At 46.0% G+C, this 14,245-nt stretch overlaps 1 long non-coding RNA gene and 1 pseudogene across 1 annotated transcript in view; both read left to right on the forward strand.

Annotated features, from left to right (window-relative positions):
• LOC148149255 (centrosome-associated protein 350-like) overlaps positions 1-14,245 on the forward strand; it is a 1,171,865-nt pseudogene that overhangs the window by 919,309 nt on the left and 238,311 nt on the right.
• The window catches only part of LOC148149257 (uncharacterized), a 151,665-nt gene continuing 141,613 nt past the window's right edge, over positions 4,194-14,245 (forward strand). Inside the window, exon 1 of the long non-coding RNA XR_015758258.1 lies at positions 4,194-4,227. This is a non-coding gene — a long non-coding RNA (uncharacterized LOC148149257). The remainder of the gene's footprint in view (positions 4,228-14,245) is intronic.

Consider the following 14,245-nt stretch of genomic DNA (forward strand, 5'->3'; position numbering starts at 1 on the left):
CAAGGAGTGCAAGAACTAAACGACACTAGACAAAATGATTGGTTTGAAAGATTTCATTACAGACATCACCAATTTGGCCCAACAAGTCCACACCGACCCACTGAAGAGAAACTCCCCAAGACCCATTCCCCTGCCCTATCACTCGACATTTCCCCTGACCGACACATTCCTGAACACTGTGACAATTGTAAAATGGCCAATTCACCTAACCTGCACATCTTTGGATTGTGGGAGGAAACTGGAGCACACGGAGGAAATCCACACTTACACAGGGGGAGCATGCAAACTCCACAAAGACCTGAGGCTGGAATCGAACCTGGGTCCCTGGTGCTGTGAGTTAGCCGTGCTAACCACTGAGCCACCATGCCACAAATTTAAAACAATGCCCAAAGAGTTGAGCTTTTGTTAAGCTCCGTGAGCCTGACGTGATATAAACTATAAACATGCAACCCTCTGTCAGGGAAGGTAGTGCAGGATGGAAACCTTACAACCTTTAAATATCATAACATGCAAGAATCTGGGATAAGTGCAGGAAATTGGGATGAGAGTGCCTTTAGTGGTAGTTATGTTGGTACAGACTCAATGGGACAAAGGACCTTTTCTGCTCTGTATCAATCTGTGCTCCATGTTGAGAGGGCAGTGCAGGTTAATGGTGACTAGGTGAGGCAGTTCTAAGATGGCAAACACATGATCAAGGATCAGAGGAAATGGCTCAAGCTTCAGTGAAGGCCCAAGTAAGTGCTTGGGAGGAGGGTCAAGGCTAATGGAGGCAAGGTCAATGGAGACTGAGTGAGGGAGCAGGGTGCTGACTGGCATCTCATTGTGTTGTAGTGAGGTAAATGGGGACAAGAGCGGAATGTGTCGGGAGGAGTGCAGTTTCAGTTAAAATGTGACCTTTGTCAGCAGCAGCATGACCTTCAGCACCAGGGGGTGTCCCGGACTGTGTCAGGCTCACAGACTGCTCTCTGTGTGATTCCACACAGCCACTCATCTGGTCACTACGCAAAGTCTTATTTGTGTTTACACCACCATTTACACCACCGTCTGCACCCACCGTCTGCACCTTCTGTCTACACCACTGTCTGCACCCACTGTCTACACCCACTGTCTGCACCACCGTCTGTACCCACTGTCTGCACCCAGTATCCACAGCCACTGTCTAGTTCCTCTGTGAACACCCACCATCTACACCCACTGTCTACACCATTGTCTGCACCCTCCATCTACACCTCCCATCTTTCTGCTGTTGTAAGATTGTGTCCAATGATTCCATTGAGATTACTGCAACAGAACCCTGAATTTTAGAACCGGCAATGATTGTCTTCTAACCCTGACCTACAAAGTCTGTGTTCCACATTGGGCTGATTAATATTAATTACTGAATGCCATTTGATTTCGGTGATGGCAGGACTGACGGATAAGGAGAGGTTGAGTTGATGAGGATTGTCTTCACTGGCGTTTAGAAGAATGAAGGAAGGGACTCTTGGAGAAAGCTGTAAAATTGGAACAGGACGAGACAAATTAGATGGAGGAAAGATGTTCCCAATGGTGGGGAAGTCCAGAAACAGAGCACATGGTTTAAGGTTAAGGGGTAAACTTTATAGGACAGAGATGAGAAAAAATGTTTTCCCCCAGAGAGTGGTGAGCCTGTGGAATTTTCTGTCACAGAAAGTGGTTGAAACCAAAACATGATGTTATCAAGAAAGAGGTAGGTATAGCTCTTGTGGCTAAAGAATCAAGGGATATGGGGTAGGGACGGATTACAGTAATGTGCTCCATGACCAGCTTCAATCATATTGAATGGCATAGCAGGCTGGAGGGGCCGAATGGCCTACTCCTGCTCCTATCCGCTATGTTTCTACATCATGTAAAATAGATTGCCAGGTGGAGGTCACTCTGTCAGATGGGTAAGTATCCATTCACAGATTCCATCCACACAACTCCCCTTTCATTTTAATTGAGTCCACTCCCTCTATTCCTATGTCTTTGTTATCTGACCAGTGACCACACCTCCCTTCACCACCCCAGCAAGGAGATGTGCTAATAACCCATCGTTTGTTTTAATTTGCTAACTGGGTGATGTGGATGGGGTTTTCAAAAACAGGAAGAGCTGAATTATTATCGCCCCTTGTGCTGATTTTTTTGTGTGCCTCCCTCAATATGGGCAACACAGCACTGCTGCCTCACAGAGCCAGGGACGCAGGTTCGAGAGTCACACAGCATAGAAATAGGCCCTTCAGCCCACCATGTCAATGCTGTCCAACAAACACTCAACTACACTAATACCATTTACCCGCAGTTGCCTGGAGCCTACCATGCCCTGGTATTATAAGTGCTCATCCAAATGTTTTTAAAGGTTGTGAAATTTTCAGCCTGCACCACTCTCTCAGGCAGCATGTTCCATATATCTACCACACGCTGGGTCAAAACATACTTCCACCTTAATCTTATAACCCCTGGTCTTAAACAGGTCTGGGTGAGGAGCGGAGGCTGATTCAAGAAAAGGAGAGAGATAATTGTTTTGTATTTTAACAGCATGAAGGGAATGGGGAGAGAGCAGGAATATGGCTTTGAGAGAGAGGGTCAGTGGTAGAGAATTCTACAGGTTGACCACCCTCTGAGTGAAGAAATGTTTCCTCATCTCAGTCCTAAATGGTCTACCCTGCATCCCCCTGAGACTGGGTCCCCTGGTTCCAGACTCCCCAACCAGGGGAAACCTCCTCCCTGCCCAGCCCTGTTAGAATTTTATATGTTTCAATCAGATCCCCTCTCATCCTTCTGAACTCGAGTGAGTCCAGGCCCAGTCAAGTTGGAGAGTGAGAGGGGAATTGAGGAGAAATGTTTTCACCCAGAGGGTGGTGAGAGTCTGGAACTCACTGCCTGAAAGGCTGGTTGACTCACAAACTCTCGTGACATTGGAGCAGTGTTTAGATATCCCCTTGTGTTGCTGTAGGCTCCAGGGTAATGGGCCAAGAGCTGGAGGATGGGATTAGTGTCATCAGATTGCTGTTTAACAGCACAGATACAATGGGCCAAATGGCCTCATTCAGTGCTGTTCACATCAATGACTCTCTGAGACAGTGAGAAAGAGAGAGAGAGAGAGAGAGAGAACAGGAAGTGTGAGGGGCTGACGTGGCTCTCTCTGCCTGATGCCATTTACATACTGAGGAACACCCAGTCAGACTCTCACAGGCTGCAGCTTTATAAAGCAGAGCCCAGTGAAGGGAGAGTTTATCAGGAACCAGGCACAGGGACAGGAGCACACACCATGATTTCACACATCCAGCTGATCTGGCCCCTGGCATTCTGTGTCGCAGGTACAAATCTCTCTCCTTCCACCTTGAATCTTTAGCTGCTCTCCATTTCACTCCAATTCCACTGACTTGTGATTGAAGGGAAAATGCTGAAACCAGAGGAATGCTCTCTCATTTGACAGGCTCTTTCTGTGACAGTTTTGACTTCACTGTGTTTCTCTCTGACCCCTCAGGTATCAGTGGGGACATCACCATGACCCAGTCTCCCCCGGTGCTGACAGTGGGACTGGGCCACACTGCAACCATCACCTGTACGGCCAGTCAATCTGTTAGCAAGTGGGTTAGCTGGTACCAGCAGCGAGAAGGTCAGAAACCCTCTCTCCTGATCTATCAAGCAACAAATCGATTCACAGGAGTCTCTGATCGATTCACCGGCAGTGGATCAGGGACCAGTTACACCCTGAAAATCAGCAACGTTCAGAATGAGGATGTCGCTGACTATTACTGTCAGCAGTATTACAGCTCCCCCTACACAGTGTTACAGAACCGTACAAAAACCTCAATCGGCACAGTCCCACTGCCTGTACTGACACATCCAGTTACATATAAATGTAAATGAACAAACTAACCCATGCTGGATTGTCACTGTCCACTACACACTCCAGTCTCTGTGGTGTCCACCATTTACTGAAGGCCTCAAGTTTCCCTCTTACACTCCATCGCCACACGTGAAGAACAGCTGCAAAACTTAACATTGAAAAATACATTTGACAAACCTCCCGAGCCCAGCTGGACACAACCCAGAGAGACAGAGACAGAAAGACACATGAATGAGGGGGAGAGAAAGAGAGTGAGAGGGAGAGTGTGAGAGTGAGTGAGAAAGGGAAGCAAAGAGCAGAGATTTTTGTACAGCCTCTGCACTGGGAGCTCTCACTGTGGCTTACGTTCGGGAAAGGAACCAAGCTCAGACTGAGTAAGTAAACCTCCATCCTCCGTTATTAACCCTGTCAATACTGAAACACACTTTCTAAAACACAAATGCTGAATTGTTGAAGGTGTTAGTGAGAAGCTGCAGTGAATGAAATAGTTGATGAAGGAGCACTGTGTCTAACAGGGTGTCCAGCTGTATTTCTTTAGTTCCATTGTCCCTTTAAGCAGCAAGATATAAGTCAATTAGTTTTACTCACCGTGTGGAGGAGCTCTGTCCATTTGCAGCCTGTGGTCCCATTCCTGCAGCATGGAGTGAAATCAGTGAGTAGCCTCCTGCCAATCTCAGTGTGTCAGACACGGGCAGAGTTTGATGTGAGCTCTGGCTCCCTGTCCCAGTCTCTGATCTCACTGACCTCAGCAGCAACAGCAGCAGCAGCAGCACAGTGAGACACCGAGCTCCCACCTCCCCCAGCTTTAACTCTGCTCAATCACACAATCACAGAGTTGTTACAGTGCACACGGAGGCCGTTCCGCCCATCCTGTCTGGGCCGGCTCTCCGAATGAGCAATTCACTGAGTGTCATTCTCCTGCCTTCTCCCTGTCACCCTGCACATTGTTCCTTTTCGAATAACAGTCTCATTCCCTTTGGAATGTTTCAATTGAAGCTGCCTCCACCACATTCTCAGACAGTGCATTCCACACCTTAACCACTCGCTGGCTGAGAATGTTTTTCCTCATCTCACTTTTGATTCTCTCACTAACTACCTTAAATCTGTGCCCTCTCCTTCTCAATACTTTCATGAGTGGGAACATTTTTTCCCTATTTCCTCTGGCCAGACACGTCCTGATTTTGAATTCCTCAAACAAATTTCCTCTCAGCCTTCACTTCTCCAAGACAGACAGTCCAAACTTCTCCAAAGTTTGTTCACAACTGACATTCCTCATCCCTGAACCTTCTATGGGAATTTTTTTACCCCATCTCCAAAATATTCACATCCTTCATGAATTATTCCCCTTTTCTATTCCCGTAGTCCCATTTGCTTGCATTTAGCTAATTTCCCCCATACCGTTCCTGTCCATGTACCTGTTCAAATGCCTTTTAAATGTTGTTATCATACTCACCTCTACGACTTCCTCTGGCAGCTCATTCAATACACCCACCACCCTCTATGTGAACGAGATGCACCTCAGGTCCCTTTTGAATCTTTCCCCTCTTGCTTTAAACCTCTGCTGTTTAGTTTTGGACTCCCTTACTCGGGGGAATAAACCTGAGCTAGCCATCTTATCTATGCCCATTTTCATTTTATAAACCTCGAAAATGTCACCCAGCAATCTCTGACCTTCCAAGGGAAATAGCCCAGGCATAACCAGCCTCTGCTTATAACTCAAACCCTCCAGTCTCGGTGACATCCTTGTCATCCTTTTTACACCCTTTCCAATTTAATGACATCCTTCCAATGGCAGGGTGACTGGGAATGGGCCTGATCAATACCTTGGAGAATCGTAACAACTCCCACACGTAATGCTCTGACCGATAGAAGCAATTGTATCAAATGCTTTCTTCACCACCCTGTCTCCATGTGACACCAGTTTCAATCCTCTATGTGCCTCCACCCCTTGGTCTCCCTGTTTGACAACACTCCCCATGGCGCCACAATTAACTGTGTTAGCCCTGGCCTGGTTTTTGTACCAAAATGTAACACCTCGCTATTATCTCAATGTGTAATGTAAATGTACTCTCAAATAGCCTTCTTCTCTGTCCATGAAACTACCAATGTTAGTGTCATCTGCAAACTCACAAACCATGGCCCCTATATTCTCATTCAATTTGTTTCTGTAAATGACAAACAATGATGAACCCAGAACCAATCCTTTTGCCACATCTCTGGTCACAGGCTTCCAGTCTGAAAACCATTATCTACCACCACTCTCTGTCTCCAACCATTAAGCCAACTTTGTATCAGTTAGCTTCCCTGGATCCAACTTGATCTAACTTACTAACCAGTTGTCCATGCAGCACCTTGTCAAAGGTCTTGCTAAAGTCCATGTAGACAATGTCTACCACTCTGCCCTCAGCTATCTTCTTGGTCATGTCTTCAAAAAACTCAATCAAATTTGTGAGACATGTTTTCCCACTGACAAAGTCATGTGGACTATCCTTAATCAATCCTTGTCTTTCCAAATACATTTAGATCCTGTCTGTCAAAATCCCCTCCAACAACTTACCACTATCAGACTCACCGGTCTATAATTCCCAGGGTATTCCTTGCAGACCTTCCTAAATATCAGCACAAAATTAGCCATGCTCCAGTCTTCCAGCACATCACCCGTGGCTGTTGATGATACAAACATCTCACCAAGGGGTGTCAAAGTCTCTTCCCAAGCTTCCCACAAAGTACTGGGATGGAGCTGATCAGTTCCTGGGGATTTATCTACCTTTATGAGTTTAAAGAACAGATTACTGCATCTCTTCTCCTGTAATATGGACTCTTCTCAAGACATCAACATTTATTTCCCGAATTTCCTTCACTTCGATGTCCTTCTCAACCATAAATACTGCGGCAAAATGTTAGATTGGTAACTCATTCATATTCTGTTTTAAAATAAAATATGAAAATTCTAAGAGTGAGACATTTGGAGGTGATCCATGGGATATGATCCATGGTCATGACTTTACTCTGGATTGTCCTTTGTCCTTTTCCACTGTCTCCCTAATCCTTGTGATACAATTCCCTAAATGTCCTCCTACTGATACTTGATCTACATGGGCCTCCTCATTCCCAAGATCCAGGTCTGGCAGAGTTTCCTTTCTGATTGGAATGGGAACACACGGTTGGAGAAAATTCACCCGAGCACACTCTCACAACTCTGGCCCCTCTCTGCCCTTCACACTGCTCCGATTTCATTCTATATTCTGATAATTAAAGTTACCCAAATGTGTGCTGTGAATTTCTTGCAGATTTCTCCCTCTACATCCTTCCCTCTAGCTGGTGACTGACAGACTGCACTGAACAACCTGATTGCACCTTTTTTGTTCCTTATCTCAAACCAAATCCATTCTGCCCTTGACCCCTCTGGGACATCCTCTTTCTCCAGCTCTGCACTGATCTTAACCAATCCCACACCCTCTTCCCCTTTTCCTATCTTTATTGAACACCTTGTATCCAGGAATATTTAACATCCAGTCCTGTTCTCATTTGAGCCTCATCTGTAAGAGCAACAACACCAGATTTCCACTTGGTAATATATGTGTCTGTAACTCCCTAATCTTACTCCCTATACTCCACGCAGGCCCATACATACACACAGTCAGTTGGATTTAGAAATTATTACTCTCTCCCTCACTGTGACCCGGCCAAATAAGTTACTCTTCCTTACTTTAGAGTATCTATCTCTTGCATGATTCTGTTTTCCTTGGTGTTCCTCCCTGATATTTCCTCGTGGTTCCCACAGCCCCCCCTTCCATGTTCATTTAAACCCTCTCCAACAACGACCAGCAAATCATCCCACAAGGAACTCAGTTCTGTTCAGGAGCAACCCATCTGGTCTATAGAGGTCACATCTCCCACAAAGTCATTCCCAATGTCCCAAGAATCTCAAACGCTCCCTCCTGGACCACCTTTCCAGCCTCAGATACACCCTCCCTTATCCTTCTGTTCCTATCCTCACTTGCATTGGTCCCTGGGAGTAGTCCAGAGATTCACAATTTTGAGCTGCTGTTGCTAATTGCCTCCAGAGGTCCATAAATTCTGACTGCAGCACCATATCCCTTTTCTCCCTCTATCACTGGGACCTCAACTGTTGCCTGTTCCCCCTCTCCCCTCAGGGTGGGAGACAACACACCATCCTGGAATCCCATCTGCAGCTGCACAAACACCTATCGATTGCCCTCATTCTCGAATCTCCTCTCACTATCGCTCTTCCAGTCTTCCTTGTGCCTTCCCTGTACAGCTGAGCCCCTTGTGGTGCCATGGACTTGACTCCGGCTGCACTCATCAGGATTCCAAACTGAATCCTGGTTGGACAGTGGGATGCACTCAGGGGATTCCTGTACTAGCTGCCTGGTCGTGTTGGACTGTGTGCTGCTCCCCCATTCCCTCTCTCCCTGCATACTCTGAAGCTGCAGAGTGACCACATCTAGAAACGTGCTCTCCATGGAGCTCTCAGCCTCACGGACGCTCCACACTGACACCAGCTGCTGCTCAAACTCCGAAACCCAGAGCTCCAACTGCAGTCACTGACCACACTTCCTGAACTCATGGTATTCCAGGAGATGGGAAGCATCCTGAAGTTCCCACATGGAACAGGGTGCACACTCTCACCACTCCCTGGTTGTCCCTTGATAAAGTTCTGATGACAAACAGCTCCAGCTGGGCTCAAATCCAGGCCTTTCAGTGTTCCAGGGTTTGGCAGAGTCTGTTCAAAAGACAATATGATAACAGAGCAGAATTGGGCCATTCGCCCATCAAGTCTGCTGTGCCGTTTGGTCATGGCTGAAGTGTTTCTCACGACCATTCTCCTGCCTTCTTCCCATTATATTTGATTGCCTTCCCAATCAGGAACCTATCAATGTCCGTCCGAAACACACTTAATACCTTCACCTCCACAGCATGAGTTCCACAGATTAACCACCCTCTGGCAGAAGAAATTCCTCCTCATCTCAGTCCTAATGGATTATCCCTAAAGTCTGTGGCTGTGCCCTCTGGTCCATGTTTCTCTGACTGGTGGAAACATCTCATCCCCGCCCATTCTATCCAGGCCTCTCAGTATTCTGTAAGTTTCAATGTGATCTCCGCATGTCCTTAAGAACTCTATCAAGTACACATCCACAGTCCTCAATCTCTCCTCAACAGACCAGGCTGTCACCCCCAGGGTTATTCTCATAAACCTCCTCTGGATCTCCCCCAATGCAAGCACATCCCTCCTTAGATACAGGTCCCAAAACTGTTCACAATATTCCAAATGCAGTCTGACCAGAGTCTCATACAGCCTCAGCAGTACACACCTGCTCTTGTATTCTAACTCAGTTGAAATGAATGCTAACATTGCATTTGTCTTCCTAATTGCCAACTGAACCGACATATTAACCTTAAGTGAAATCTGAAAGAAGACTCCTAAGTCCCTTTATGTTTCAGAATTCCAAATTTCCCCATTTAGAAAACAGTTTGAGTCTCTACTCTTCCAACCCAAGGGCATAACCTCATACTTTCCCACTTTGTATTCCATCTGTCACTTCTTTGCCCACTCTCTGAGTCTTTCCAAGTCCTTCTGCAGCCTCCCTGCTTCCTCAACTCTGCCTGTCCCTCCCCTCATCTTTGTGTCATCAGCAAATTTACTAACAATGCCCTCAGTTTCTTTTCCCAGATCGTTAATATATAATTAATTGTTACATGAATAGCTGAGGTCCCAACACTGCCCCCTACTGAACTGCACAAGACACCAACTGCCATCCTGCAAAAGATCCATTTATTTCCACTCTCGATCCATGTCAGTACTGGGCCCCAAACCCATGGGTTCTTATGTTATTTAGCAGCCTCCTGTGTGGCAACCTGTCAAAGGCCTTCTGGAAACCCAACAGATCATGTCCTTTGGTTCTCCTTTGTCTAACTTGCTCATTGATATTATTGCATATAATTCCCAGCTTCTCCCTCTCGAACTGCGCGGTGAATTGTATCACATTATGGTCACTGCCCCCTCAGGGTTCACTCACCTTCAGCTCCCCAATCAAGGCTGCCTCATTACACATCACTGAATCCAGAATTACCTGCTTCCCAGTGGCTCTACCACAAGCTTTTCCAAAAAAAGTATCTCTCAGACATTCCATGAATTCCTTTCCTTGAGATCCATTCCCAACCTGAATTTCCCAGTCCACCTGCATATTGCAGTCCCCATGATTATTGTAATAAACCCTTTCTTACATGCCTTTTCTATCTCCTGATTTATTTTCTGCCCCACATCCCGACTACTGAGAGGAGACTTGTACATAATTCCCATCAAGCCTTTTGCTATTTTGTGGGTCCTTAAGTTGACTCACACAGATTCTATGCTTTCCAACTCCATATTTCCTCTTGCTGTCGATGTAATTTCAGTTCTTCCTGACAGGATAAACCTGCTCCTCCCACACACACCCCCACCACCCTCACACCTCTACCCATCATTAGAAACATAGAAACATAGAAAATGGCTGCAGGAATAGGCCACTCAGCCCTTTGAGTCTGCACCACCGTTCAATATGATCATGGCTGATGACGCGATCCATTATCCCATTCCCACTCCACCCCCATATCCTTTGATTCCACAGATTCACAACATCGGAATAACTTAACCCTTAATCTTCGACTGTGACCCCAAGTTTTGGACTTTCCTAATATCAAGAACATTCTTCCAGCATCAAGCCTGTCAAATCCCATCAGGATTTTATATGTTTCTGTGAGATTCCTCTCATTCTTCTAAATCCCAGTGAGTACAAGCCCAGTTGATCTAATCTTTCCTCATATGTCAGTTCTGCCGTCCTGGGAATCAGTCTGGAGAACCTTTGCTGGACTCCCTCAATAGCAAGAATGTCCTTCCTCAGACTAGATTAGATTACTTACAGTGTGGAAACAGGCCCTTCGGCCCAACAAGTCCACACCGACCCGCCGAAGCGCAACCCACCCACACCCCTACATCCACCCCTTTAACCTAACACTACGGGCAATTTAGCATGGCCAATTCACCTGACCCGCACATCTTTGGACTGTGGGAGGAAACCGGAGCACCCGGAGGAAACCCACGCAGACACGGGGAGAATGTGCAAACTCCACACAGTCAGTCGCCTGAGTCGGGAATTGAACCCGGGTCTACAGGCGCTGTGAGGCAGCAGTGCTAACCACTGGGCCACCGTGCCGCCCAAGGAGACCAAAACTGCACATAATACTCAAGCTGAGGCCTTAGTTCTGCAGACATCCTTACTCCAGTACACAAATCCTCTCACTGTGAAGGCCAGCATGCCATTAGCTTTCCTCACTGCCTGCTGCACCTGCAGGCCCCCTTTCAGTTCCTGTTCCACCATGACACCCAACTCTCATTGCACCTCACCTTTTCCTAAACTTTCACCATTCACTAATAATCTGACTTCCAGTTTTACCACCAAAGTGGATAATCTCACATTTACCCAAATTATAATGCATTTGCCAAGTATTTGTCCACTCAGCCAGCCTGTCCAAGTCACTCTGCAGCCTCTTAGCATCCTCCTCACAGCACACATTGCCACCCAGCTGAGTGTCATCTGCAAATTTGGAGGGATTGCATTCAATTCCTTTGTCCATATCATTTATGTATATTGTGAACAGCTGGGGTCCCAGCACTGAACCCTGTGGTACCCCACTCATCACTGCCTGCCACTCTGAAAGGGACCCATTTATTCCAACTCTCTGCTTTCTATCTGCCAACGAGTTCTCTCTCCATGTCAATACATTACCTCCAATACCATGAAGTTTAATTTTGCTCACTAATCTCTTGTATGGGACCTTGTCAAAAGCCTTTTGAAAGTCCAGAACACAACATCCACTGGGTCCTGAGGGAGGGTCACTCAATCTGAAATGTTAACTTCGATTGCTGTCCACAGATGCTGCCAGACCTGCTGAACTTTTTCATCAAGTTTTGTTGTCCACTGATTCAGCCTTGTCCATTCTCCACTGATCACATCCTCAAAACCTTCCAGAAGATGTGTCAGGCCTGATTTCCCTTTAGTAAATCCATGCTGACTTGGATCGATCCTGTCACTGCTTTCCAAATGCTCGGTTACTGTATCTTTAATAACTGACTCCAGCGTTTTCCTCATGTATAATTCCTCATTTTCACTCTCCCTCCTTTTATTAAAAAGTGGGGTTACATTGGATACTGTCCAGTCCATTGGAACTCTGTCAGAGTCGACAGAATGTTGGAAAATGATCAACAACGTGTCCACTATTTCTACACCCACTTTCTTAAATACTCTGATGACTTGCTGGCTCCTGGGGACTTACAAGTTTTGATACCATCAATCTCCCCAAAACTATTTCCTGACTAACAAGGATTACCTTCAGTTCCTCCTTCACACTTGACCCTCTATCCCCTTGCATTTCCTTTCAATAGGATGTGCATCCATGGATATTTAGTTCCCAGCCCTGATCCCCTTGCAGCCACGTCCCTGCACTACAGGCTCATTTACCTTGTTTCATAAACTCGATGCATCTAGTACAACACCCTCAGTCATGCACTGACTGCCTCCTTCTCATAGTTATCTCCTTTAGAAATCACAGAATCCCTACAGTGTGGAAGCAGGCCATTCAGCCCAGATTGACCCTCCAAAAAGCATCCCACCCACCCTACAATTCCCATGGATAATTCTCCTAACCAAAACATCTTTGTGACAATGGGAGGAAACTCAAGTAGACATGGGGAGAATGTGTAAATCCCACACAGACAGTCAGTTGGAATTGAGTCTGTGTCTCCAGAGCTGTGAGACAGCAGTGCTAACCACTGATCCACCATTCCACCCTGCGGTGCCTCAAGTTTGATTCTTGATCCTTTCCATAATCTCGATCCTATTACTTGGTCTGGATACTTTAATAACTTCTCCTGAGCTCCTACCTTCTTTAGTTAGTTTAAACTCCTCGCAAACTTGATTTCCCTTGGTTTGTGTGGTATCACTTTGTCTACATTATTCCAAATGGTTCATGTGTTAAGAGACAAAACCTTTAAGCTTGTTCTATACTGAGCTTCCCTGCACTTTTAAGTTTCCTCAGTACAATATGACATTCACAATACTCTGTCCCTTTCCTTTTATTTTCTAGTAACAATCAATTCCATCACTAACCAGTATTCCTCCCTTCTCCTTTAACTTTCATTTCCTCATTTTCTATCGAACTGTTCTAGTTACTTTCTCTTTGAATCATATTCAGGCTGATACTTATTCCTGAACAAACATCACTCAAAATGTTCCTTGGTTCATTGTTACTTGTGGGATCTTGCTGTGTACAATCTGGCTTCCACATTTCCTACATTACAACAGTGACCACATTTCAAACAAGTCCCACACTGTCTGCAAATATCTTTAGGACAGCATGGATCTTTCTTTTCATTGGATGAACTGGGAGTCTTTCAGATGTGAAAGATGCCGTTCCAAAATTGCACAGTCCTCCTCCTGAACTCCAGTTACTGATATATATGTCCCTCTCTTTTGTGAAAACAGACCAGAAGTTTTCATGAGGAACCATTGCTCCATCTTCCACCACTGCACACAAGTTCCCTTCCTGCTCTCGAATGGCCCTCATACATTCCTTCATTCACTTGTTCTTTTTGTGACAATAAAACATCACTGGGATTTCCCTGACTTCACTTGGACACAGTTCAACCTGTTAGCTCTTTGCTTTCCTCAGGTCCTGGAAAATTTCACCCCTGCATTTTGTCTTTCAGCCACTTTTACCGAATCCCTGCCCAGTTTAGTAAAATGGTTTGTTCCCAAATGAAAACTTTTACACTTGCCCCATGGTTCTCCATTTCCATCCCTCCTCTCAATCTCACTGAGTTCTGATCACTGTCACTGAAATGCTCCCCCATTGATAGCCCTTCCAGCTGCCTACATTCATTCCCGAAAGAATGATCCAAAACTGCCCCTTCTTTTTCACCATCACCCTCTCAGGGGCAATTAGGGATGGGCAAAAAATGCTCGTCCTGTCAGTGACACTCACATCCCAAGAAACAATTTTAAAAGACCCTGTCCTTTTATGGGGTTTGTCAGGTATTGAAAACAAATGTTCAAATGGATTGTTTTGCCAGTGAATGTTCAGAGTTGAAATCCCTTTGAATGGCAGGGATTAAAATTGTTTGTCTTGTCTTTCAGGCCGTGAAAACTCTCAGCCCAAGCTGACCCTGCTGCCCCCCTCCCCGGAGCAGGTCAATGCCAAGGGCACTGCCACCCTGGTGTGCCTTGCCAATCACTTCTATCCCGATGAGCTGGAGGTGCAGTGGAAGAAGGACGGTGCAGTCATTTCGGACGGGGTTCAGACCAGCAACTACCTGCGAGCTTCGGACAGCAC

This window comes from Chiloscyllium plagiosum, unplaced genomic scaffold (genome assembly GCF_037043375.1).
Source record: "Chiloscyllium plagiosum isolate Xiang-an unplaced genomic scaffold, Cpla_swu_hap1 HiC_scaffold_9, whole genome shotgun sequence".
Classification (NCBI taxonomy): Eukaryota; Metazoa; Chordata; class Chondrichthyes; order Orectolobiformes; family Hemiscylliidae; genus Chiloscyllium; species Chiloscyllium plagiosum.